The following is a 26697-nucleotide window of genomic DNA, read 5'->3' as shown; positions in this document are numbered from 1 at the left end:
TTATAATATGTCAAAAAAAGTTAGATTTTCTTTCCATCATTTACACTTTTAAAATTACAGAAAACAAAAAAATGACGTCTGCAAAAGTTTGGGCACCCTGCATAATTTCTAGCATGCACTGCCCCCTTTGCAAAGCTGAGACCTGCCAGTGTCATGGATTGTTCTCAATCATCGTCTGGGAAGACCAGGTGATGTCAATCTCAAAGGTTTTAAATGCCCAGACTCATCTGACCTTGCCCCAACAATCAGCACCATGGGTTCTTCTAAGCAGTTGTCTAGAAAACTGAAAGTGAAAATAGTTGACGCTCACAAAGCTGGAGAAGGCTATAAGAAGATAGCAAAGCGTTTTCAGATGTCAATATCCTCTGTTCGGAATGTAATTAAGAAATGGCAGTCATCAGGAACAGTGGAAGTTAAAGCAAGATCTGGAAGACCAAGAAAAATATCAGACAGAACAGCTCGCAGGATTGTGAGAAAAGCAATTCTAAACCCACGTTTGACTGCACGATCCCTCCAGAAAGATCTGGCAGACACCGGAGTTGTGGTACACTATTCCACTATAAAGAGATACTTGTACAAATATGGTCTTCATAGAAGAGTCATCAGAAGAAAACCTCTTCTACACCCTCACCACAAAAATCAGCGTTTGAACTTTGCAAATGAACATATAGACAAGCCTGATGCATTTTGGAAACAAGTTCTGTGGACCGATGAGGTTAAAATAGAACTTTTTGTCCGGAATGAGCAAAGGTAAGTTTGGAGAAGAAAGGGCACAGAATTTAATTAAAAGAACCTCTGTCCAACTGTGAAGCATGGGGGTGGATCAATCATGCTTTGGGGTTGTATTGCAGCCAGTGGCACAGGGAACATTTCACAAGTAGAAGGAAAAATGGATTCAACAAAATTTCAGCAAATTTTGGATGGTAACTTGATGCCATCTGTGAAAAAGCTGAAGCTAAAGAGAGGATGGCTTCTACAAATGGATAATGATCCTAAACACACCTCAAAATCCACGGGGGATTACATCAAGACTGAAGGTTTTGCCATGGCCTTCACAATCTCCTGACCTCAACATAATTGAAAATCTATGGATAGACCTTAAAAGAGCAGTGCGTGACAGACAGCCCAGAAATCTCAAAGAACTGGAAGACTTTTGTAAGGAAGAATTGAAAGACTCTTGGCTGGCTACAAAAAGTGTTTACAAGCTGCGATTCTTGCCAAAGGGGGCAGTACAAGATATTAACTCTGCAGGGTGCCCACATTTTTGCAGATGCCATTTTTTTGTTTTCTTTAATTTTGAAAGTGTAAATGATGGAAATAAAATCTAACTTTTTTTTACATATTGTAAGAATGTCTAATCTGTAATTTGATGCCTTTTGGAAATTTTTCCATCTTTTCTTGGCTTCGTTATGCACATTAATACAAATTTTTACCTGGGGTGCCCAAACTTTCGATCCCCACTGTAGAGCATTTTTTAGGAGAGAGTATGGAAGGGTAAGAGCAAACAAATACTCTTGTGCATAAGGATGATGTCCGGGTGATCTAATGTTCAAAGGATAAATCCTCAGGCCTTGCTGCCCTCCAGGATAGGGATATCCTAGCAATCAAGAGAGGGAATAAAGAAATAAGGGCCTGATCCACAAAAACCGGCCGTAACTTAACTTTAGCCATTTAAGTTACACCGCCGCAAAATCTCTACCTAAGTGCCCGATCCACAAAGCACTTACCTAGAAATTTTGAGCGGTGTAACTTAAATCCGTCCGGCGCAAGGCGTTCCTAATCTAATGGGGCGAGTCCCATTTAAATTAGGCGCGCTCCCGACACGATTTTCCCGACGTGCTTTGCGCGGTTTTACGTTACGCCGAGTTTTGTGAATCGCGCCGGGTAAAAAAAGTTGCGTCGAAAAAAAAAAAAGATGCGGCGGGGGAAAAAAAAATGTAAAAAGAAATTTGACAGCGTCGCGGGAAAGAAGGGTCTACTTTTACATGGTGTACTAACTTTACACTTTGTAAAAGCAGCCCTAATTTTACGACGGCAAACTAATACTTACGGAGAAAAAACGAAGCGTAAAAGCTTTGTTGATCTCCGTAAGTGCTAATTTGCATACCCTACGCTGGATTTCGACGAGAAATGCCCCCAGCGGCGGCTGCGGTACTGCATCCTAAGATCCGACAGTGTAAGTCCCTTACACATGTCGGATCTTCTCCCTATCTATGAGAAACTGATTCTGTGGATCAGTTCCATAGATAGAAACAGGGATACGACGGCGTATCAGTAGATACGCCGGCGTATCCCTTTTGTGGATCAGGCCCTAAGTTACCAGGAGAGCCGTGGTGACATCACTTCCGGGTACGGCCAAACCCGGAAGTATCTCTACAACACTGTTGTTTTAATGCTGTAACTTCTCTACTGAAATGTGAGTTTTTTACCTTGAATAAAATTAATATTTTATATGGAATACTACAGTATGGAGTGCCTATTTTCCCCTCTATGTGCCTGTCTGAGATTGTAAAACCAGGAGGTGGGATCGCAAGAGCGGATGGATCCCTTAAAGGAACATAACGGAAAGGCTTATTTTTAAGCCTATTAAGGTGAGAGGCTGGGGGAAATGACTGGCACTGGAGGATTAGCACCTGCACTTTTTGAATATCACTGCAATTAAAAAATTGGATTGTCTGCTAATTGTACTTTTGTGGACTTTTATGCACTTTGTTGTGGATCACCCATAGAGATTTTTCAGCACAAGGAACTGTATTTGTACATGCTGTGTGTTTTTGGATTTGCCTAATTTGCACACAAGCCTTTTTTCTGCACTGCACTTTATATTTTTTATATATTTTATATTTTATAATTTTATATATTTTATATTCATTATATGTTATTATTTTCCATATTATTTTCCATTTATTTGCTTACACTGATATTGTACACAAGATTCGTTTTGTACATCGGATTGCTACACTTGGTTTCCCAGTTTCACTTTAAAAGAAGATATATCTATCTTTACCATAACAATTTTTTACCATTTGAAGATTTATGTATATTGAAGATCCATGCACACTTTGGATTTAATTTAACATTTTTAGAGTGAGCGCCCTTATACCCCCCTCTTATATTAATTTCTGGTATCAGTGTGTGAACACTTACTAGGTGGCTGCTACACATTTGTTTATGGGGTTTGCGCATGAGTTTTTCCCCCCTTATTTTTAATAAAGAAATGAGGGTGCACCAGCCTTGTGCATTACCCTTTAGTAAATGTATTTGTAAAAGCAGATTAACCACTTGTCCATGGGAGGACGTCATATGACGTCCTCCACTTTGTGCGGTGATATCTGAATGATGCCTGCAGCTACAGGCATCATTCAGATATCGCCGTCTTCAGCCGCCAATTCTGTGCACGATAAGTATGATCAAAGCGGCGGAACCGCCGCTTGATCGTTCTTATAGGCGGTGGGAGGGGACGTCCCTCCCCCTCCCGCCGCCATCCGGTGCTCTCTATGACCGTCGGAGGTCCGGGCGCGACGTTATGACGTCACGCCCGGTACCCGAAAGTAAACAAAGCCGCAATCGCGGCTGTCGGCATTAGATCGCTGAATTTTTTTCACCGATCTAATGCTTGTAAGCCTGGAGGAGAGATGTGGGGTCTTATTGACCCCACATCTCTCCATAAAGAGGACCTGTCACAGTGATTCCTATTACAAGGGATGTTTACATTCCTTGTAATAGGAAATAAAAGTGATCATAAATAAATAAATATGTAAAATAAAGTGTAAAAATAAAAAAAATTAAGTAAAATAAAATTCATTTTTTTTTTAAACGCCCCTGTCCCGGTAGCTCGGGCTTAGAAGCGAACACGCATGCAAGTCCCGCCCACATATGTAAACGCCGTTCAAACCCCAGGCGATTAAGCGCCCAGATGCGATTAAGTTCGCAAGTTTTCATTCATTCATTCACATGTGAGGTATCGTCGCGTGCAACAATTCTAGCACTAGACCTCCTATGGCCAGCTCGGGGGCCCCAAGCAATTGCTTTGTTTGCCTGCCTTGTAGCGACGTGCCTGCTTGCCCATATTTCTGCCCCATGGGTTACATAGTTACTCAGGTTGAAAAAAAGACACAGGTCTATCTAGTTCAATCGATAAAAGAGAACATAGCTAAAAAGATCAATGGTGCCAGTGGAAACTTACCTGAGAGGCAGAAATTGCTCATTGCTCAAGGAATCCCTAGTAATCTCCCTAAGAACCCAAGGCTTCCATGAAACCTTGTTTGAGAAACCCTGAGCTAGAGGATTAGCAGTACACCTAAATAACCAGCACTTTAAAGTGTGTGGTCAACAATAGGTATAGGTTTCTCTCATGACAGGTTTCGTTTAGGCATTAAAGAAGACCTTTACCATTTTTTTTACAGTGCACTACACTACAGTGCACTACAGTGCACTACACTACAGTGCACTACATCCCACGTTTCTAAGTGCTTTTTAATGCCTTGTACACACGATCGGAATTTTCTATGAAAAAAGTCAGACGGAATTTTTTCATCGGATATTCCGACCGTGTGTGGGCCCCATTGAACTTTTTTTCCGTTCGGGGTTTAGAAATAGAACATGTTTTATTTTTTTCTGATGGAAACAAATCCTATCGGAAATTACGATCGTCTGTGTGGAACTCCGATGGAGAAAAAAACACGCATGCTCAAAATCAAGTCGACGCATGCGCAGAAGCATTGAACTTAATTTTTCTTGGCTCGTCGTAGTGTTTTACGTCACCATGTTTTAGATGGTCGGAATTTGGTCTGACAGTGTGTATGCAAGACAGCTTGAACGGAATTCCGACGGAAAATTCCATCTGATTTTATCCCATCGGAAATTCCGATCGTGTATACATGGCATAACCCTAACTATGAGGTCCAAACTGCTTCCCACCCCTTCTGCTGTGGCCGATCCAACAACAAATATGAAGGAGACGGCTAATTCAGAGCTGCATCTGGGCTGTGAGTGCTTTCTCAAAACAAGCAATGGCAAGAGGAATGGGGGGGTGTGTCATCTTCTGCATTCCTTTTGCCATTGCTTTTCTCAGGAAAGTATTCACAGCTGAGAAAAGCTGCCGCATGAAGCAGCCGTCTCATTTATAATGGGAAGGTCACACCTCATAATTAGGGTTAGAAAGCACCTAACAACACGGGAGGAAATACTACATGTACTTTATCACAAGGTAACAGAATTGTGAAAATAAGATTATAATGACAGATCTTTTCTCTAAATATCTATCTATCTATCTATCTATCTATCTATCTATCTATCTATCTATCTATCTATCTATCTATCTATACATATATATATATATATACTATATTACCAAAAGTATTTGGACGCCAGTCAAGTTCCTGCACCCCAAACTCGATGGAATTTGATGGGCGCGGGTGAGGCTGAATTTGATAGGTGCTTCATTAAAAAGGTAGGGTTTACATGGACAGGGAAAAGGGGGTGGAGCCAGGGGCGGCAAATTAAGGTTTCGCCTAGGGTGTCAAAAATCCTTGCACCAGCCCTGTGTATGTATATATATATATATATATATATATATATATATATATATATATATACACACACACCAAACATCTTAGACAAATAGAATTGTCTTTGGACACTAAATTATTTTCAAGTTATCATCCACATCTAGCAAGCCCTTTGTATATGTATACTTTAAAAAAATATATAAATTATAAAGAGGATTACGACTGGATATTCGTTGTTACCATTAATGGCTGAAACACATGGCACATCCGTAATATTACATATATAAAAATCGTGTCAGCGCATAGCCTCAAATGAGTCAATAAGAAACAAAGATTGCCATGTACCTGTTCATTAACTGATATGGATGTTAAAGTCGTGGCGGATAAAACGAGAATGGAATATATTTATAGCATTACTGTTGGCTATATTTAACTTGTATACAGATCACATACAATGCAATGTATTTACCATTATTTGATCTTTTAGTGAGTATAAGCTGAGAAATAAAGTTAGACGTACAGTAACTCAAAATGCAAAGTAGTTCTACTATACAATAACAATTATATAATATAATAACCAAATGGCGCAATTATTAATGCTACCACTCTACCATTTTCTCTATTTTTGCTTATTTATTTAGTTAATTACATCTGCAGTGCCGTTTGAAGGAATTTGGGGGCCCCAAGCAAAATGGACATGGAGGCCCCCAACCCCCCCCCCCCACACGCATGCAAAGCCCCCCCCTCCAATGTTCTTTTTACTCCCCGGGCCCCCCTCCCTAAGTCCTTTTTATGCCCCCGACCCCCCCCCCCCCCTCCCTACCGGGTCCATACCACGCTGCAGGAGATTCAGTTTCCTGTTCCCGGCCGGACTGAAAGGAAGTGAGCACTCAGTGTAAGTACTTCTTTCCACATTAATGACTCCAAACTTTAGATCCACAGAGACAACCGGCAATGCAGCAATACATGTAAAATATGAGAAAAAAGTGCCTCCTATAGTGCAGTATCCGAGGGATTAACAATAAACAATTCTATTTATGGCAACCTCCCACAACACAAACTTCAGGCTGCTTGGGGCCCCAGGCCAGCTTGGGGTCCCCAAGCAATTGCTTGGTTTGCCTGCCTTGTAGCGACGGGCCTGTGCAGGGCCGTTTGAAGGAATTTGGGGGCCCCAAGCAAAATGGACACGGAGGCCCCCCAACCCCCCCCGCACGCATGCAAAGCCCCCCCTCCCCCAATGTTCTTTTTACTCCCCGGGCCCCCCTCCCTAAGTCCTTTTTATGAACCTGACCCCCCCCCCCCTCCCTACCGGGTCCGTACCACGCTGCAGAAGATTCAGTTTCCTGTTCCCGGCCGGACTGAAAGGAAGTGAGCACTCAGTGTAAGTACTTCTTTCCGCAATAATGACTCCAAACTTTAGATCCACAGAGACAACCGGCAATGCAGCAATACATGTAAAATATGAGAAAAAAGTGCCTCCTATAGTGCAGTATCCGAGGGATTAACAATAAACAATTCTATTTATGGCAACCTCCCACAACACAAACTTCAGGCTGCTTGGGGCCCCAGGCCAGCTTGGGGTCCCCAAGCAATTGCTTGGTTTGCCTGCCTTGTAGCGACGGGCCTGTACATCTGGGGTGCAAGGTTCACCATCACTGCTTTAGAGTCATACATGTGGGCATATACACAATGGAAAACGACACTCCCCTCCCCCGCCATGTTTTCCTATTGCTAAACACTATGGGGGATGGAATATAGTATGCTGATTGATCACATTCACCAAGAAACTAAAAAAAAAACACTTAGTTTTAATCAGTATTAACTATATACTGTATCTAATGAAATTCCTAATACCTGTAAAATAAAAAAAGAGCCCCAGATGCAGATGCCATCTGAACAAAATGAATGCTAGTGTCAATCATCTTTGACTCCGCCTACACCAAATTAATGCACAAAAAATATACATTTGGTGCTGAAAATGCCTCCCTCTGCTTATACTCGAGTCACCTTTTTGCGCCTGATCTCCCAGACATTGGGGACCCGGTACCGGCCGGCCGTAGGTCCCCTGGCACACACATAGCCCCGCTTTTCCTCTACAAGTGTGCAAAGTTTGTTGTCTGGGGGACCTACAGCCGGGGAGCACCAATTTTTCAAAGTCGGGTACCCCTTCCATAGACTCCCATGTTAAACGTAAATCTAGTCATGGACACAGTGAGGCACAGTGAGGCATGGGCACAGTGAGGCATGGACACAGTGAGGCATGGATACAGTGAGGCATCAGCACAGTGAGGCATGGGCCCAGTGAGGCATGGACACAGTGAGGCATGGGCACAGTGAGGCATGGGCACAGTGAGGCATAGGCACAGTAAGTCATGGGTACAATGAGGCATGGGCACAGTGAGGCATGGGCACAGTGAGCCATGCACACAGTGAGGCATGCACATGGACACAGTGAGGCAAAGCGAGGCGCAGTGAGGCATGCAGATAGACACCCTAGGCTTATACTCGAGTCAATAAGTTTTCCCATTTTTTTGTGGTAAAATTAGGTGCCTCGGCTTATATTGGGGTCGGCTTATAGTCGAGTATATACGGTATTTGATATTTATAATCTAATTTAAATTTGTTCTTCTGAAACTGTTTATTTTTTAGTCACGTGACTGGCACAGCACCAATCAGGGCTGGCCAGACACAGACTCACTCTGCAGAGAGAAAATATCAGCAGAGTAATATAAGCCCCTCCTAAAGGTCTTTCCCTGCAGATGCCAAAGAACAGGGAAAGATCAGGTGACCACAAAACAGTGCTGCATAGGATTGAAAAAAAAATGTGGCAATTAACACTTCTCTGTTTAGTATCACTATTAGGGCACTGATGAAACATTTAGTAACACTTGGTTTCTTTGGATAGACTTTACCGATATGGAGGAATATAAATGCTACTGGAACTCATGAGAAACGTTGACTACCACCGGACATCTCCCGTCCCGCTCCTACTCTTCCCTTTTCCTGAATCCCTCCATCCCTTATTTTTTCCTCCATTCCTTTTCCATCCTTTTCCATCCTTTTCCATTCTCTCCTCCCCAGTCCACCCTTTCTTCTCCATACCTATACCTCTTCTCAACTCCCCATTTCTACTTTCCCTCAAGCAATAGCAAATTTACCCTGCCATTTTTTTTTTTATCAGAAACAAGTTTATTAAAGAACAAATGCTTCACATACATGTCATGACTTCCAGTTTCCACAAAAACATAGTGCCCAAACATCACAGCCAATCATCCCCAACCCACCTCCCCATGCATGGTGATTGCAACTCAAGTTTATAAAGATCGCCCATACACCCACAGAAATTGCTTCACCCATCCCCTCTAACGGCAATACCTGGAGTCAATAGTCTCAAAGCAGTAACCTATCCAGTACGAGGTTCACTGGGGACAATCCTGGGGTGCTCAGCCAGGGTGACCACTGCCTTTCAAATTTACCAGGGCTCCCCCTGTGTTGAAAGATAAATTTCTCTAGTCTCAACGTGTCTCCCACCTTATTGATCCATTCCCTAAGCAAGGGGGGTTCAGCCACCTTCCATCGCCTAAGGATGAGTACCCGTGCCTGAAATAGGGCTCTTGCAAAGGGCGGTTTGAAATTGTCCTCCAGGGGGAGATCGTCTAGGATGCCTAGGATGCACGGTTTGGGGTCAGTCGGGATAGTCACTGAGAAGACCCTATTTATGGTATTCAGTACCCTTGTCCAGTACAAATGTAGCTTTGGGCAGTGCCATAACATGTGAATTAAGTCTCCGTGGTCTCTCGCACATACCCTGCCATTCTTAGCTTCCCTACTTGTAGGCGGGGCCTGGGGTTGAGGTGCCCAATCAGGAAGAGGCCGTACATCAAGTCAGGGATGCCTGAATGCCATAGAATTAGAATGCCTTCTGTGAACAAGAGGAGTCCCTGCACTGACACTACTAAACCAGGAATCTCTGCCTGTGCTGATTACTCTCTCTGACAAATGAGGTCTCTGTCCCTCACCTACCACATGCTCTAGGTGCACTCGAATGACGCAGACACCATATTTTATAGAGTCCCACACTAAGATGACAGCCAGAGGTTGCAGAATTGTCAGCGTCCAATCAAACTACTGGGACCTCTGTGATGACTACAAAATCTCTCAAGGAACATTATTCTTCTGCAAGCTCTGCTTCATCTGTATAGTGGCACAATGCTGCCTATCAGATTCTTTCTTTCGTTCTTTCTTTCTTATACCCGGTAGCAGAGCCTGATATGATGATGAGGAAGGCTTCTCTTAAACCTTTGACTTGGGGTCCCTGATAGCAGGGTTACAGAGGAAGTCTTGCTAGCAGCAGGGCAGGTGTCCACGCTTGGCAGGTGAAGTAGTCAGAAGGCTCCAGTAAGCAAGCAAGCTGGTAGGCAGCAGACTGTGACAGGCTGGCACAGGTGACGGTTGCTGGTAGCAGGGTGTTAAGCGAGTACTGATAACAGCAAGCAGAGTAGCAAGGTCAGGTAGGCTGGGTCATACACAGGCAGGATGAATTGGATACATGGCACAGACAAAAGCGTAGTCAGGAAACAAGCTGGGTCTGGAACCGATCATAGAAGGAGGAGCCAATGGAGCAAACAAAAGTGGAGGTCAGGGGACAAGCTAAAGTCAGCGCAGGAGGAGTTCAGAGAGTGGTTAAGGCAACCTGGGTCAACAACTGGAATCATGATACAGAATCACAGGAACCAACATCTGTCACAAGTGCACGTGAGCGCCATCACGCATGTATATGCATGCTCACACTAGTGTATTAGCAAGGGCCTAATTCTCCAAGCACAGTATTAGCCTGTGGGCAGAAGTTCGTCCAGAGGAGTCTTTCTTTCTTCCTTTTATTTTCATTTATTTTCTTTTCTTTTCTCATACCAGGTAGCAGAGCCTGATATGATGCTGGGGAAGGCTTCTCTTACACCTCTGACTCGGGGCCCCTGATGGCAAGGGTACAGAGGAAGTCTTGTAAGCAGTACGGCAGGTGTCCACGCTTGGCAGCTGAAGTAGTGATAAGGCTCCAGTAAGCAAGCAAGCTGGTAGGCAGCAGACTGAGGCAGGGTGACACAGGTCACATGGGCAGCTAAGACAGTTTCTAGTAGCAAATAGTAAGTCAGTTGGAACAGCAGGGTGGTAGGCGGGTACCGATAACGGCAGGCAGAGTAGCAGGGTCAGGTAGGTCGGGTCATACACAGGCAGGGTGGATTGAATACAGGGCACAGACAGGTGCATAGTCAGGAAACAAGCATGGTCTGGAACCGATCAGAGAAGCAGGAGCCAATGGATCAGACAAAAGCGCAGGTCAGGGGACAAGCCAAGGTCAGTGCAGGTCGAGCTCAGAGAGTGGTCAAGGCAAGCTGGGTCAACAACTGGAATCAGGATACAGAATCACAGGTGCCAACATCTGTCCCGTGCACGTGAGCGCCATCACGCATGGATATGTGTGCTCGCAGAAGTGTATTAGCAAGTGCCCAATTCTCCAAGTGCAACACGGGAACATGTATTAGCCTGTGCACAGAAATTCGTCCACAGGAGCCATCTTGTCTATTGGCATGCTCTTTCTTTCCCTCTTTCTTTCTCTTTCTTTCTTTCTTTCTTTCTTTTTTTCTTCCTTCCTTCCTCCCTTTCCCCCGTCCTTCCCCAAAAAAGGAAATAGCAATTGATCTTATATTCTCTATTTTAATGTTTAGTACATTTGTATATTCCCACCATTGTATATATATATATTTTTTTTTTTTCGTCTAGTAATACTATATAAATACTTCTATCGTAATTTTATTACACATACCCAGTGGACAGCATTCTAATGCATGTCTTAAAAATGTTCTCTTTCTTCTATGTATTAAAATGCTTTAAAATAAATAAAAAAGTAAAATAAAAGGAAACAAGCTCAGGCCTCGTACACACGACCAAGTTTCTCGGCAAAAACCAGCAAGAAACTTGCTGGGGTTTTTTTTTTTTGCCGAGGAAACCGGTCGTGTGTACATTTCTCGACAAGGAAACTGCCGAGGATCCCGTCGAGCCAAAAAGAGAGCAAGTTTTCTTTTTCCTCAACGGGAATGGAGAAACTTGCCTTGTCGCGTTCCTTAACAGCCTAACAAGAAACTCGACGAGGAAAACGATGTGTTTCGTCCGTCGAGTTCCTCGGTCGTGTGTACGAGGCCTTAGCCTGTGCACTGAAATTCGTCCACAAAAGCCATCTTGTCTATTGGCATGCCCTTTTTTTTTTCTTTCTTTCTTTCTTTCTTTCTTTCTTTCTTTCTTTCTTTCTTTTTTTCTTCCTTCCTTTCCCCCTTCCTTCCCCAAAAAAGGCAATAGTAATTGATCTTATATCCTCTATTTTAATGTTTAGTACATTTGTATATTTCCACCATTGTATATTTATATTTTTGTTTCGTCTAGTAATACTATATAAATACTTCTATCGTAATTTTTTATTTTTTTTTTCAAATTCTTTATTTATTTTATTTTTAAACAAGGGAGATATACAGAGATAAAGACACAAGGACCATACATAGTCCAATAACAATACAAACATTATATATATATATACTTTACATCATCCTCTTTAACTCTATTGCCCTTCATATTTTAAATCAGAGGGAAATATAAATGTATCCTTAACAACTCAAGATCTAATATATACACATATATATATATATATATATATATATATATATATATATATATATATATATATATATATATATATATATATACATATATACACATATATATACATACACATCTCTTTTTCCCTCCCTTTTCTCTTTCTTACGCTAATTCCCTCTCCATCTCCGCAATTCCTCCTTCCTCATTTTATTACTTTCTCTTTCTTCTATGTATTAAAATGCTTTAAAATAAATAAAAAATTAAATAAAAGGAAACAAGCTTACATATGGTGGGGGAAAAAAAAGTTTTCTCTCATGCTGCTGGACAACAGGCATGAAAAAATAATGCATTTTACTTTTTTTTTTTTCATATGTCCTCAATGATGGATAATGATACACCAAATAGAACTGAGATATATGACGATCTATGGAATACGTAGCACATCTGGATAATAAGACAGTACATTATAGGCTTACCCTTTCTGTGGACAAAAAATGCTATCAAAGAATTCTTAGATATGGTGTAATCCTCTATAGAGGCATCACGTCATTTAAGTGCATCCCTCACAAGTTCATATGAAAAGTGAATTTAGCTGCTTATGGCTTTCATTTAATAGTTATTTTATTAATGATTATTAAATATATTTATTTGTGCTCAATAGATGATACTTAATATTAAAACCATAAAATACACATATAGCAAATTAGTAATAAAGAAGTCCTTTTTGTCTCTTTTTTTTTTTTCTGGGGAAAACTGAAATACATAATCGACTGTAAGTGCTGCAATTTTCAGATGTCTAAAGCTGAACTCCGGCCACATGAGAAATAACTGCCAATGATTTTATGACTCCCTCGTGTACTACTAGCAATGCAGAAATATTACCTAGTACTCCCATGCCCTCTGCATAAAAGGGCCCTTTCACACTGGTGCGTTTTTGCCGCTTTTTTGCCGCATTTTCGTGTAAAAATAGCGCTATTAAAACGCTCCCCATGCCCCTCTCCATTGAAATGAATTAAAAACGCGGTAAAAACGCGGTAAAATCGCGGTGTTTTACCGCAATTTTAACGCTCCGTTTTACCGCGTTTTTACAGCGGTTTTTAATTCATTTCAATGGAGGGGACATGGGGAGCGTTTTATGGGTGTTTTAATAGCGCTATTTTTACTACGAAAACACGGCAAAAACGCGGGAAAAACGCACCAGTGTGAAAGGGCCCTTAGTGCTTACGGTACCTTTCTCCATAGAGAGTTTGGTGTTCCACATGTCTTTAAATTTCCGTGACGTCCTTTTTTTTTTCATAAATACAGCATTGCCCCAGCTGTGGACAGCTGTGGACAACACACCCACTAACAAGAGTGTATGACGTCATCACGTGAAATGCAATGTAAAAGAGAGTTACTGGAAGTGCCTACCTGGTAACCCTTCAGGAGAATGCCTAGCTGCTTAGAGTCACTTTTATGCCATTCTGCTTTTCCTCCTAATGATGTCATATACAGCAGTGGTCATCAACCCTGTCCTCAGGGCCCACTAACAGGCCAGGTTTTAGGTATTACCGTGGGGAGATGCAGACTAGAATACTGCAATCACTAAGCGGCAAATGATATCACCTGTGATGTATTTCAGTTATCTTGCAAACCTGGCCTGTTAGTGGGCCCTGAGGACAGGGTTGATGACCACTGATGTACAGTATCTCACAAAAGTGAGTACACCTCTCAGTCACATTTTTGTAAATATTTTATTCTATCCTTTCATGTGACAACACTGAAGAAATTACATGTAAAGTAGTGAGTGTACAGCTTGTATAACAGTGTAAATTTGCTGTCCTCTTAAAATTACTCAACACACAGCCATTAAAGTGGAGGTTCACCCAAAAAATCTATTTTTAACAGTAGATTGGGCCTAATTACGGGAAACAGAATCAGGTGTTTTGATTAAAATCAATGCAGTACTTACCTTTTTTGAGATAGATGTTCTCCCACCGCTTCCGGGTATGGGCTGCCGGACTGGGCGTTCCTATTTAATTGACAGCCTTCCGACCATCGCATACAGCGCGTCACCAGTTTCCGAAAGTAGCCGAATGTCGGTGCTCAGGCACCGTATAGCGCCGCACCAACGTTCGGCAACTCGTGACGCGCTGTATGCGACCGTCGGAAGGCTGTCAATCAAATAGGAACGCCCAGTCCCGAAGACCATACCCAGAAGCGGTGGGAGAATATCTATCTCAGAAAGGTAAGTACTGCATTGATTTCAATCAAAACACCCGATTCTGCTTCCCGTAATTAGGCCCAATCTACTGTCAAAAAAAAATTTCCGGGCGAACTCCCGCTTTAATGTCTAAATCGCTGGCAACAAAAGCGAGTACACCCCTAAGTGAAAATGTCCAAATTGGGCCCAAAGGGTCAATATTTTGTGTGGCCACCAATATTTTCCAGCACTGCCATAACCCTCTTGGGCATGGAGTTCACCAGAGCTTCACAGGTTGCCACTGGAGTCCTTTTCCCCTCCTCCATGATGACATCACAGAGCTGGTGGATGTTAGAGACCTTGCGCTGCTCCACCTTCCCTTTGAGGATGTCCCACAGATGCTCAATAGGGTTTAGGTCTGGAGACATGCTTGGCCAGTCCATCACCTTTACCCTCAGCTTCTTTAGCAAGGCAGTGGTAGTCTTGGAGGTGTGTTTGGGATCAGTATGCAGCCCAGTCTCTGAAGGGAGGGGATCATGCTCTGCTTCAGGATGTCACAGTACATGTTGGAATTCATGGTTCCCTCAATGATCTGTAGCTCCCCAGTGCCGGCAGCACTCATGCAGCTCCAGACCATGACACTCCCACCACCATGCTTGACTGTAGACAAGACACACTTGTCTTTGTATTCCTCACCTGGTTGCCGCCACACAGGCTTGACAGACACCATATAAGTTTATCTTGGTCTCATCAGACCACAGGACATGGTTCCAGTAATCCATGTCCTTAGTCTGTCTTCAGCAAACTGTTTTCGGGCCTTCTTGTGCATCATCTTTGGAAGAAGTTCAACAAAACTCGTCAAAGACAATTCAGCAACAACATTTTCAGAGACAATTCTGCAACAAAATTCTACAAAATTATTTTGAGACAATTCTGCAATAATACACACCTTACCAAAATATACGTGAATTTATCGCAAACATTTTTTGCATAACCACAAGGACGTTTCCAGTGAGCATTACCAAAACTCTATGAATTTTCCAGATTGTTCTTTATTAATAAAAAAGTTTCCATGCGAGCACTTATGTTATTTAGATACACAATGTAATGAAAAAACGCATGTACAAAAGGTTAGTAGTGGGAAAACTAATTGCACAATCATTTCAAGTGTATACAAAAAAAAAAAAAAAAAAAAACAGGACTTTTAAGGTGCCAACACATTAATCCAATAAATCTATTAAAATCGCATAGCTTTTATTAATACAATTTTTGTTTAAAAACATTTGTTGAAAACACAGAGAAGTACGGAGGTCCATCAGGACCTACACCACCAGGTCCATCAGGTTACACCACCATACTCCGGAGCGTTAACTCAGGATCAGAGACAGGAATGTGGTCATCAATAGCCAGGGTCACCAACAGGCGGACAGCGAGGTACCAAATCAGAATCAGAGCCAAAGTCAGGAACAAGCCAGGTCAGTAACTAACGACAAGACAGAAGTGGAATCCGATATCAGGTCTGGAGTAAGTCAGTCAGCATAGAGCACATTCGGAAGCATCTTTAAATAGCCCGTCTAGCGGCAACATGCATTGCACATGCGTTCCTGTTAGCCGTCATGTGAACTCTAATGTGCGCATGTGCATTTCTTTTAGCCAACTGTCTTCAGACATGCACATTTCTATTAGCCAAATATCTTCTTACTTTTGCACATTTCTGGTTGGTATGGTATTCTCTGACAGGACCTCTGTACTTCTATGTGTTTTAACAAATGCTTTTAAACAACTATTGTATTAATAAAAGCTATGCCATGTTAATAGACTCATCTGATTAAAGGGGTTGTAAAGGTTTGTGTTTTTTCACCTTAATGCATCCTATACATTAAGGTGAAAAAACACCTGGCAATGACGGCCCCCCCCAGCCCCCCGTTTTACTTACTTGAGCACGTTCACCTGCTGTGCTCGTCCCCCGGCGTCCTCTTCTCCACTGCTTCTCTGCATTGATTGGATAGATTAATAGCAGCGCTTATAGGGAGCCCCGTTGGGCTTCAAAGCGGAGCAGGTAGGGCGGGCTATGTGGGAGGACCCCCTCACGCACCCGCCATTGCCACCCAGGGCATGGAGAAAGGTGGCAGATTGGGAGGCCTGCCTACTCCCAACTTCTGCAGTCTGGCTCCTTTCTCGAGTACACGCACAAAATACACTTTAAAAAAACAAAAAACAAAAAAAAAGAAACACCCCAGATGAAGCCTTTTAAGACGAAATGAGTCGGTGGCTCTGCTGATGCCACTGTCACTGCCTTTTACTACAAGTGCTTTCTTATCTGCTGAAATGTGAGTGTACCGGTAACTCAATATTTATTGGTTTCTTAACGGAATTACACTATGTGCTGTCCTTCTTTTTTTCTATGAATCATTTACTTGATCAATCATCTGTTTTTGTTTTCTGCCTATAACTAAATCTATTGAGGTCCACCATCTACCACTTATCTGGAGATCATGTCTACCGAGGGAGCCTCCCCTGGGTTCATTGATTAAAGAATACCCTTTAATCAAATGGCTCAGTAACTGACATCAAAAGGTGGTTTTTAAGAACAGCAAAAGTTTTTAAAACACGAACATTCACACAGCCGCGGGTCAAGCCAGTCAGCTGGGGGCGTGGTGACGTCAGGATCTCTGGCTCCACCCGGCTTGGCGTTTCTCCTTATGAGGCGTCTACTGGGAAAGGAGGCTTATTGACTTATTGGCTTTTCTTATTGACCTGTTTTTAACAAATGCTTTAAACAATTATTGTATTAATAAAAGCTGTCATTTTAAAAGATTCATTGGATTAATGTGTTGGCATTCTAAGGGCCGGATTCAGAAAGAAGATACGACGGCGGGTACGCCATCGTATCTCTGAGTCCGGCCGTCGTATCTATGCGCCTGATTCATAGAATCAGGTTAAGCATAGATATGCCTAAGATCCGACAGGTGTAAGTGACTTACACCGTCGGATCTTAGGCTGCAATTCCAGGCCGGCCGCTAGGTGGCGCTTCCATATCTTTTACACGTCGGATATGCAAATGAGCATTTACGCCGATTCAGAAACAAACGACCACCCGGCGCTTTTTTTTTACGTTGTTTGCGTTCGGCTTTTTCCGGCGGAAAGTTACCCCTGCTATAGGAGGGGTAAGTGCAGCGTATCCTATGTTAAGTATGGCCGTCGTTCCCGCGCCGAGTTTTGAATTTTTTACGTTGTTTGCGTAAGTCGTTCGCGAATACGGCCGGACGTAATTTACGCTAACGTCGAAACCAATGACGTCCTTGCGACGTCATTTGGAGCAATGCACGCTGGGAAAATTTGCTGACGGCGCATGCGCTGTTCGATCGACGCGAGGACGCGCCTGATTTAAATTGTACACGTCCCCTAGCCGCGGAAGTTGAATTCCGCCGGGGGATTTACGATACGCCGCCGCAACTTTAGAGGCAAGTGCTTTCTGAATAAAGCACTTGCCTCAAAAAATTGCGGTGGCGTAACGTAAATCAGATAGGTTACGCGGATCTAAAGATCCGCTAACCTATCTGAATCTAGCCCTAAATGTCCTGTTTTTTTATATTTCAATAGATTAGATTGCAAGGTCTAACAGGGTCCTCTGATTCCTCTTGTATTGAATTGTATTTTAAGGCCTCGTACACACGACCGAACATGTCTGCTGAAACTGGTCCGTCGGACATGTTCCGCGGACATGTTCGGTCGTGTGTACGGCCGACCGGACAATTTTCCGGTGGATCGGACAGGTTTCCAGCGGACAAATGTTTCTTAGCATGCTAAGAAACATGTCCGCTGGAAGCCTGTCCGTCAGACATGTTCGGTCGTCTGTACGACTCACCGGACATGTCCGCTCGGCCGAAAGCCCTCGCATGCGTCGAAGTGATTCGACGCATGCATGGAAGCATTGACCTTCCAGGGTCGCGCACGTCGCCGCTTAATGGTCGCGGCCACTTCACCGCGTCATGGTCGCGGCCATGTCACCGCGTATCCTGTCCGTGGGAAATTTGGTCTGATGGTGTGTACAGCCATCAGACCAAATGATCCGCGGACCGTTTTCATTGGACAGATCCGGTCGTGTGTACGAGGCCTAACTGTACTGTCTGCCCCCATGTTGTAAAGTGCTGTGCAAACTATTAGCGCTATATAAATCCTGTATAATAATAATAATAATAATAATATTTATTGAATGTCCTGTTTTTTTTATTATTATTATTGTTTTTTGTAATGTAATGGACAATGTTAGCAAGCGCAGCATGAAAGTGTTAAATTTTCCTTGCCCCTGACCACCCTGTTATTAGCATTAGATTTTTTTTTTTTTCAGCTCACATATAGCCTGAAGCCTCCTTGTCTGCTTAATACACGTTCCCCCAAATAAAACAGAAAAAAAACATGACATATTACACTTTAAATATAAACCACACATGACTAAAACCAAATCATTTACTCATTCCCACTAGATCAGTGAATTATTTGCCCTGACATCAGTCAGTGCCAGCCATGTATTTCTGATAAACCACAGCTGTCCGTTGATTAGTCTAAAATCTATATATTTCACACCAGCGGCATATTTCACCTCTGCGAAAACTAGCCCAGTGGTTTCAGGCTTTAGACAGAAAAGCCGGTGCCCCCCCCCCCACTACATTCATGTGTTTTCCATGAAACGTCAGGTCAGTCATTGTGTAACATGTACCACTGGCAGATGGGGATTTACGCTATGACAAGTCAAGGTCAAACAATGTTATTTAAACCAGACACCTCCCAAATTATATGTTGGAAGACTACAGGATTGCAGAGTTCTTTGATGTTCAGGGGTTCAGCAATCATGTGTTTAACCATCGTAGATGTGTCTAAAGAATTGGAATGAAGGGAATGTAAATATTTAAACTGAAGAGGTTCACTTGTAAAGAATGTTTAGGGGTTCAGTTCAGCTTTACATTGGAGTCAGCACAATTAATCATTATTTATTAAAAAAAAAATTGCGAATATAATACGTTTTTGTAGTAAGCATACTAATGTAGCTTTAAAAATAAATTGTAATGCAATTAATTTGGGGTTGACTTAGTAAATGCATATAGACTTTTCCTTTAGCTTAAAGGGGTTGTAAAGGTATATGTTTTTTCACCTTAATGCATTAAGGTGTAAAAGCATCCAACGATTAGCGGCCCTCCAGCCCCCCCGTTTACTTATCTCGAAAGTCCCACATCGTGAACGTGCTGGCTTCTTGACTGGCTTCTCAGCTCATTCATTGGATGATTGATAGCAGCACACTGGCTCCCGCTGCTGTCAATCAAATCAATGATGCAACGCGCTGGGGGGGGGCGGGACCGAGTGCTATAGCCGGAGCGCACCCCCAAGCTAACCCCCTTGGGAGAGCGCTTCCCAGAAGGGGGGTTAGCTGATGCAGGGAGGAGCCGAGACAGCCGCCGAGGGACCCCAGAAGACGAGGATCGGGGTCACTCTGTGCAAAACGAGCTGCACAGTGGGGGTAAGTATGATATGTTTGTTATTTAATTTTTTTTTAAAGTAACCTTTACAACCCCTTTAATGCATCCTATGCATTAAAGTGAAAAAACACCTCGCTGTCACGGGCCCACCAGCCCCCCCCCCCCGTTTTACTTACCTGAGCCCGTTCACCTGCTGTGCGCATCCCCCGGCGTCCTCTTCTCCACGGAGTCTCTCCGTTGATTGGATAGATTGATAGCAGCGCAACAATTGGCTACCGCTGCTGTCAATCACATCCAATGATGTGGCTGCCGGGGGGGGGCGGTACCGAGTCATACACTTAGCATCTATGGACGCCAACTGTATGTCACAGGAGCGCTTCTCAGAGAGGGTTAGCTTTAGCGGAGAGGAGCCGAGACAGTCACCGTGGGACCCCAGAACAGGAGGATCAGGGCCACTCTTGTTTTTTAAATCAAACTTTTACAACCCCTTTACTTAAGTAAAAATAAAAATGTTTCCTTTATTTTCCTTGCATGCAATTTGATATTTGCAAGGATGGACCAATTCCCATCAATAGAGTGAAGGCATGCGTGCATAACCCTGCCTGAGGCTCTAATTGGCTTTAAAAAAGTTAGCCCACCCACTTGTGACATTAGCGAATCAATATTCGCTATTGTCTTCCTGCTTCTCCTCCCGGCCAATCAGGACAGGAGGAAGTGGGTCCTAAGACCGGATTGTCTGGGAGAAGAAGCTGGGGAAGCTAGAGTAGCCGCCTTGAACCTGGATGTGGTAAGTGCGGGGGGAAAGCGTGAGGGCTGAGCAAGCAAGGGGATGGGCAAGTGCTTGGACGGGTGGGCGGCGGATTGGCAGGTTTGTTTGCCGCCTCCCAAAAAACGAGCACCAGCCACCACTGATATTTAGGCATGTGCAAAAAATAGAATGCTTGCTCAGTACTGGCATTGGCACCCAGTGACCCATATAAACTAAAGAACTACAGAAGGTAGTTGCTGAGTGGTCCTCATCTTGTCTTTGTTTACCTGAGACTTAATCTACTAAATCTGCCTTACCATGTATGACCTGGCTTGCCTCCTGACCTGCGTTTGGTTGGGCAGGGATTCTGCAAACTTCAAAGAAATTTGGAAATCAATGGAAGTTGCATCTGGTATGGAATTTATTAGGGTACCTCAAATGCAAAAAAAATGTGTGAGGTCCCTCGGGAAATCCATATCAAACCCTTAAGACCCTGCTCCTCTCTCCTATTGGCCCGGTAGCCGGGGGAGGAGGAGGGACCCACAGTGACGTCACGGGCCATGGCTCGGACTCCCGAAAGTGGGATAGGATACCTGTCAAAGACTGATATCCTGTCCCCTCTCCAATTGTGGCACCGGAGGGGGGAGGAATCCAATGAGCGGAAGTTCCACTTTAGGGTGCTCACCAATTATAAAGTATTGCTTGTGTGTGACCCATAGCATCGCAGGGTAAGTCATCCGGCTTGCGGCCAATAGTGTCAGAGCTATTGGCCTAGGCTGGTGGACATCGGATCGTGACTAAGGCAGTGAGGCAAGCATCAACGTGGAAAGACCACGTCCATTGGAAAGACCAGTCAGATCCATTCTCCTGATTGCCAACAGTCTACACCAATATATAACTAAGTCATGTTCACTACAATGCCACATAGGCCTCCAAAGCCCAAGGGACAGCCATATAAGGCCTACATAGATAGATAGGTAGATAAAGATAAAAAGGGATAGGTAGAGATAGATAGATAGATAGATAGATAGATAGATAGATAGATAGATAGATAGATAGATAGATAGATAGATAGATAGATAGATAGATAGATGGATAGATAGATAGAATGCTGTATCTTGGCCTAGGCCAACAAGGCCCAGGCCTAGGGCAGCACTTTGCAGGGTGGCAGCACGAAAAGAGTCCCCGCCAGCTTGCGCTACACTTTTAGTGCAGCGCGAGTCTTATGAGGTGGACTGGGCTACAAGACAAATCGGTCTGGTGCCCCCATAGAGTAAGGGATGGTTATAGCCCCTGTTATTTTATTTAATTGCCATTCGTTAATTTTCCTTCATTTCCTGCCCCATAGCCAAACAGGAAGTAAGAGGAAATCTCTGCAGATGAAGGGATCCCCCCCCCTCCACAAGGTCCTCAGAACTAGTGTCCCCACTAGAAAATTTCAGGGCAGGTCTTAAACAGGAAGGGGTGTGACCTTGACAGGAAGGGGTGGATTATTTTTAAATTAGGGGTTGCACGAGTTTAGTCAGGCCTGGGGCAGCACAAAACCTAAATACACCACTAGATAGATAGATAGATAGATAGATAGATAGATAGATAGATAGATAGATAGATAGATAGATAGATAGATAGATAGATAGATAGATAGATAGATTTGCATTTCTTATGCACTTATAAATAATAATTATATTGTCATATCGGAATGTATTTGCATATTTATACATGTTGGATAAAAGCCTACAAATGGTGTCCTGTCTCCTAGAAAGGAAAGCTCTTGCAAGGACGGGGAACTCTGGCAGAACACGAGTTACATTCCTCAGTGAGTGAGGTTAAACTGATAGACAAGCAAAAAGACATGCAGTAGAAATTGAAGGATAGAAAAGGAAAAAAAAAAAACATAACAGAAGAATGAGTCGGGGGAATAATAAAATAAGAGACAGAGAGAGAGAAGTTAAACCAGTGACCCTTGTCAGCAGTGAAAAGAAGGAGATTAGAAAATGTTTCATGCTAATTTCCATGGAGATTTCTCTAATTTATCAAAAATTACTTTCTTCTGCTTTGATTTGTGCGTCCGCCTGCCCCCTCGCCGCCTTTAGCGGGGTGGTCTTACCCGTCACGCCATACTGGCTGTGGGTCTCTTGTGCCCCATGCTGGGCTGAAGCATCATAAGATTACTGAAGCAGCTCTGACATCTCTATCAGCTTTGCCACAAGACTGCCCTTTTCCCTTCTGTTTCTTTTCCCATTGCAGCAGGTTTTGGGATTCTTGTCACATGATGGCTTCATTGGGGCCTCGCGCTGAAGCATTTTCACCTCTCTCTTGATCCTTTCAGCTTGGCTCTTGCTACTGCCTGGCATATGAAAGAAGATTTGAGGGTCATTGAACCATGGACAGGATGTATAAAGCCATCAGCCTGCCTGGCAGCATCAAAACAACTCGATAAAAACATACGCACATACTATCTGCTGCTGTATTTATCCTTCACATCAGAAAATAGAGGGAAAAAAATAGTAGCTTGCAGCTTTGATTGCAACCTTAAAGGAGCTAGAAAAACACATTAATCATTGCCGTTCCATTGCAAGCATGAGAGTTTTCTTAGTGTCATTCCCACAGCATTAGACTCATTGATTTTCGTTCCATTGCAAATAAAGCGGGAAATTAAAACCCAGATTAAAAAAAAAAAATTTTTTTTTGATAATGTTTATTTTCAATTTTGTTGCCTTTTTATTAGCAACATGCTAAGTAACACGTTTCTAATGACTTAATTTTTCTTAAAGATGAAAATAAGTATATAAACTATGTTCAGGAATCAGTAACCTTATTTTTTGGTAAATGCTTCTTAACCACTTAAGCCTCGGACCATTCTGACTGATGGTAGCCCATTCTTGCATAATCAGTGCTTGGAATTTTTGTGTTTTTTTTTTTGCTCACCCGCCTCTTAAAGCGGATCTCCACCCTCAATTCAACTGCAGCTCAATATTACTACTGCTCCTAGATAATGAGGAATCGGCTATTTTCATTTAATTTAGTGTTCGTGTACATTATTAATAAGCCAGGCTTCCGGTCTGCCCCCCCTCGGGTTTTCGACAGGTTTTCTCCAGCTTCCTGTCCCGCGCTGTGTCTGCTGGGAGCCTGTGTCAGAGCTCCCTAATTATAATATTCCACTCTGTTAGCACAAACATTGCACGACTTCGTGTTGCCTGCCGTTGCGATGACAACAGAGATGCTCACGTCGCCGGTCACCTTTGCCAGTGCGCATGCGCGAGATCGAGCGGTGAATGCTGGGACAGCATCCACCGCAAATAGGAAGTGCCTGCTTGTGGGAATCGAACACCCAAAGCAAAGATGGCGACGGAAGGAAAACAAGAATATAAGTATTTATTCTGGACGGATTTACAGCGGAGCGGCGGTCGGACACTCGAAACGTGAGTTTAGCACAGCAGTGCTATTACACATTGAACTAGCCAATTAAAAAAAAAACTATTTGGCGTGGGAGATCCGCTTTAAGCACTTCAGCCCCAGAAGAATTTGCTGCTGAATGACCTGGCCCCTTTTTGCGATTCAGCACTGCCTCGCTTTAACTGACAATTGCGCGGTCGTGCGGCGTGGCTCCCAAAAAAAATTGGCGTTTTTTTTTTCCCACAAATAGAGCTTACTTTTGGTGGTATTTGATCACCTCTGCGGTTTTTATTTTTTGCGCTATAAACAAAAATAGAGCGACAATTTTGAAAATAAATGTAAAAAGAAATCCCAACAAAGGGAGTGAAGCAGCTACACAGGAATGTGACAAATTCAAAGGGAATGAGGGTGATAATTAAGAATGAGCCGAACACCCCCCTGTTCGGTTCGCATCAGAACTTGCGAACACACCAAATGTTCGTGTGAACTTTAGAACCCCGTTAAAGTCTATGGGACTCGAACATATGAAATCTAAAGTGTTAATTTTTAAAGACTAATATGCAAGTTATTGTCCTAAAAAGTGTTTGGGGACCTGGGTCCTGTCCCAGGAAACATGTATCAATGCAAAAAAAAGTTTTAAAAACGGCCGTTTTTTAGGAGCAGTGAATTTAATAATGCTAAAAGTGAAACAATAAAAGTGTAATATTACTTTAAATTTCGTACCTGGGGGGGGTGTAAAGTCAGCATGTGAAAAAGCGCATGTTTCCCGTACATAGAACTGTCCCTGCACAAAGTGTCATTTCTGAAAGAAAAAAAGGCATTTAAAACCGGCTTTGCGGCTCTAATGAATTGTCGGCTCTGGCAATTCAGAGATGATTCATTCATAAAAAAAAAAAAAGGTGTGGGGTCCCCCCAAATTCCATTAACAGGCCCTTCAGGTCTGATATGGATATTAAGGGGAACCCCGCCGTCAATTAAAAAAAAATGATGTGGGGTTCCCCCCAAATATCCATACCAGACCCCTCAGGTCTGGTGTGGATTTTAAGGGGAACTCCACCCCAAATTTAAAAAAAAATGGCGTGGAGTTCCCCCAAAAATCCACACCAGACCCTTATCCGAGCACGTTAACCTGGCCGCAGGAAAGAGGGGGGGACAGAGTGCGGCCCCCCCCTCTCCTGAACTGCACCAGGCCACATGCCCTCAACATGGAGAGGATGTCCCCATGTTGATGGGGACAAGGGCCTCATGCCCACAACCCTTGCCCGGTGGTTGTGGGGGTCTGCGGGTGGGGGGCTTATCAGAATCTGGAAGACCCCTTTAACAAAGGGGACCCCCAGATCCTGGCCCCCCCTATGTGAATTGTTAATGGGGTACACTGTACCTCTACCATTTCACGAAGGAAGTGTAAATAGTTAAAAAAAAACTAGACACAGACACCGATGAAAAAGTTCCTTTATTAATAAAAAAAATCCAGCAATGCGGCTCCCTGCTCCAACGTTTTTTTTAAACTATTTACACTTCCTTTGTGAAATGGTCCCTGAAGGGTCTGGTATGGATATTTTAAATTGACGGCGGGGTTCCCCTTAATATCCATATCAAACCTGAAGGGCCTGTTAATGGAATTTGGGGGGGACTCCCAGGCTTTTTTTTTTTTTTTTATGAATGAATCATCTCTGAATTGCCAGAGCCGACAATTCATTAGAGCCGCAAATCCGGTTTTAAATGGCTTTTTTTCTTTCAGAAATGACACTTTGTGCAGGGACAGTTCTATGTACGGGAAACATGCGCTTTTTCACTTGCTGACTTTACACCCCCCCTAGGTATGAAATTTAAAGTAATATTACACTTTTATTGTTTCACTTTTAGCATTATTAAATTCACTGCTCCTGAAAAAACTGCTGTTTTTAAAACTTTTTTTTGCATTGATACATGTTTCCTGGGACAGGACCCAGGTCCCCAAACACTTTTTAGGACATTAACTTAGATATTAAACGTCCGGCCGGCGCATTTTTTTTACATTGTTTCCGTAAGGCTTTTTCCGGCGTAAAGTTACCCCTGCTATATGAGGCGTATCCTATGTTAAGTATGGACGTCGTTCCCACGTCAAATTTTTACAATTTTACGTTGTTTGCGTAAGTCGTTCGCGAATAGGGCTTTGCGTAGAATTCCGTTCACGTCAAAAGCATTGGCCTGTTGCGGGTTAATTTGGAGCATGCACACTCGGATACCCCCACGGACGGCGCATGCACCGTTCAGAAAAAACGTCATTTACGTCGGGTCAAGTAAAATAAACATAAAACACGTCCACATCTTTATCATTTGAATTCCGCGCCCTTACGCCGGCAGATTTACGCCGCCGTAACTTTAGAGGCAAGTGCTTTGTAAATACAGCACTTGCCTCTCAAAGTTGCGGCGGTGTAGCGTTACTACGATACGCTACACCAGACTAAAATTACGATGCGCTACGTGGATCTGGCCCTATAACTTTTGCGCAAACCAATCATTATACGCTTATTCCATTTTTTTTAACCAAAAATACATATACATATCGGCCTAAACTGAGAAAGAAATGTATTTTTTTTTATATATATTTTGGGGGATATGTATTATAGCAAAAAGTAAGATATTGTTTGTTTTTTTTCAAAATTGTTGCTCTTTTTTGTTTATAGCGCAAAAAAGAATAACTGCAGAGGTGATCAAATACCACCAAAAGAAAGCTCTATTTGTGGAGAAAAAAAAAGG

Source organism: Rana temporaria, chromosome 3 (assembly GCF_905171775.1).
Source record: "Rana temporaria chromosome 3, aRanTem1.1, whole genome shotgun sequence".
Classification (NCBI taxonomy): domain Eukaryota; kingdom Metazoa; phylum Chordata; class Amphibia; order Anura; family Ranidae; genus Rana; species Rana temporaria.
The sequence above is the reverse complement of the archived record's forward strand: the minus strand, read 5'-3'. Positions refer to the sequence as shown.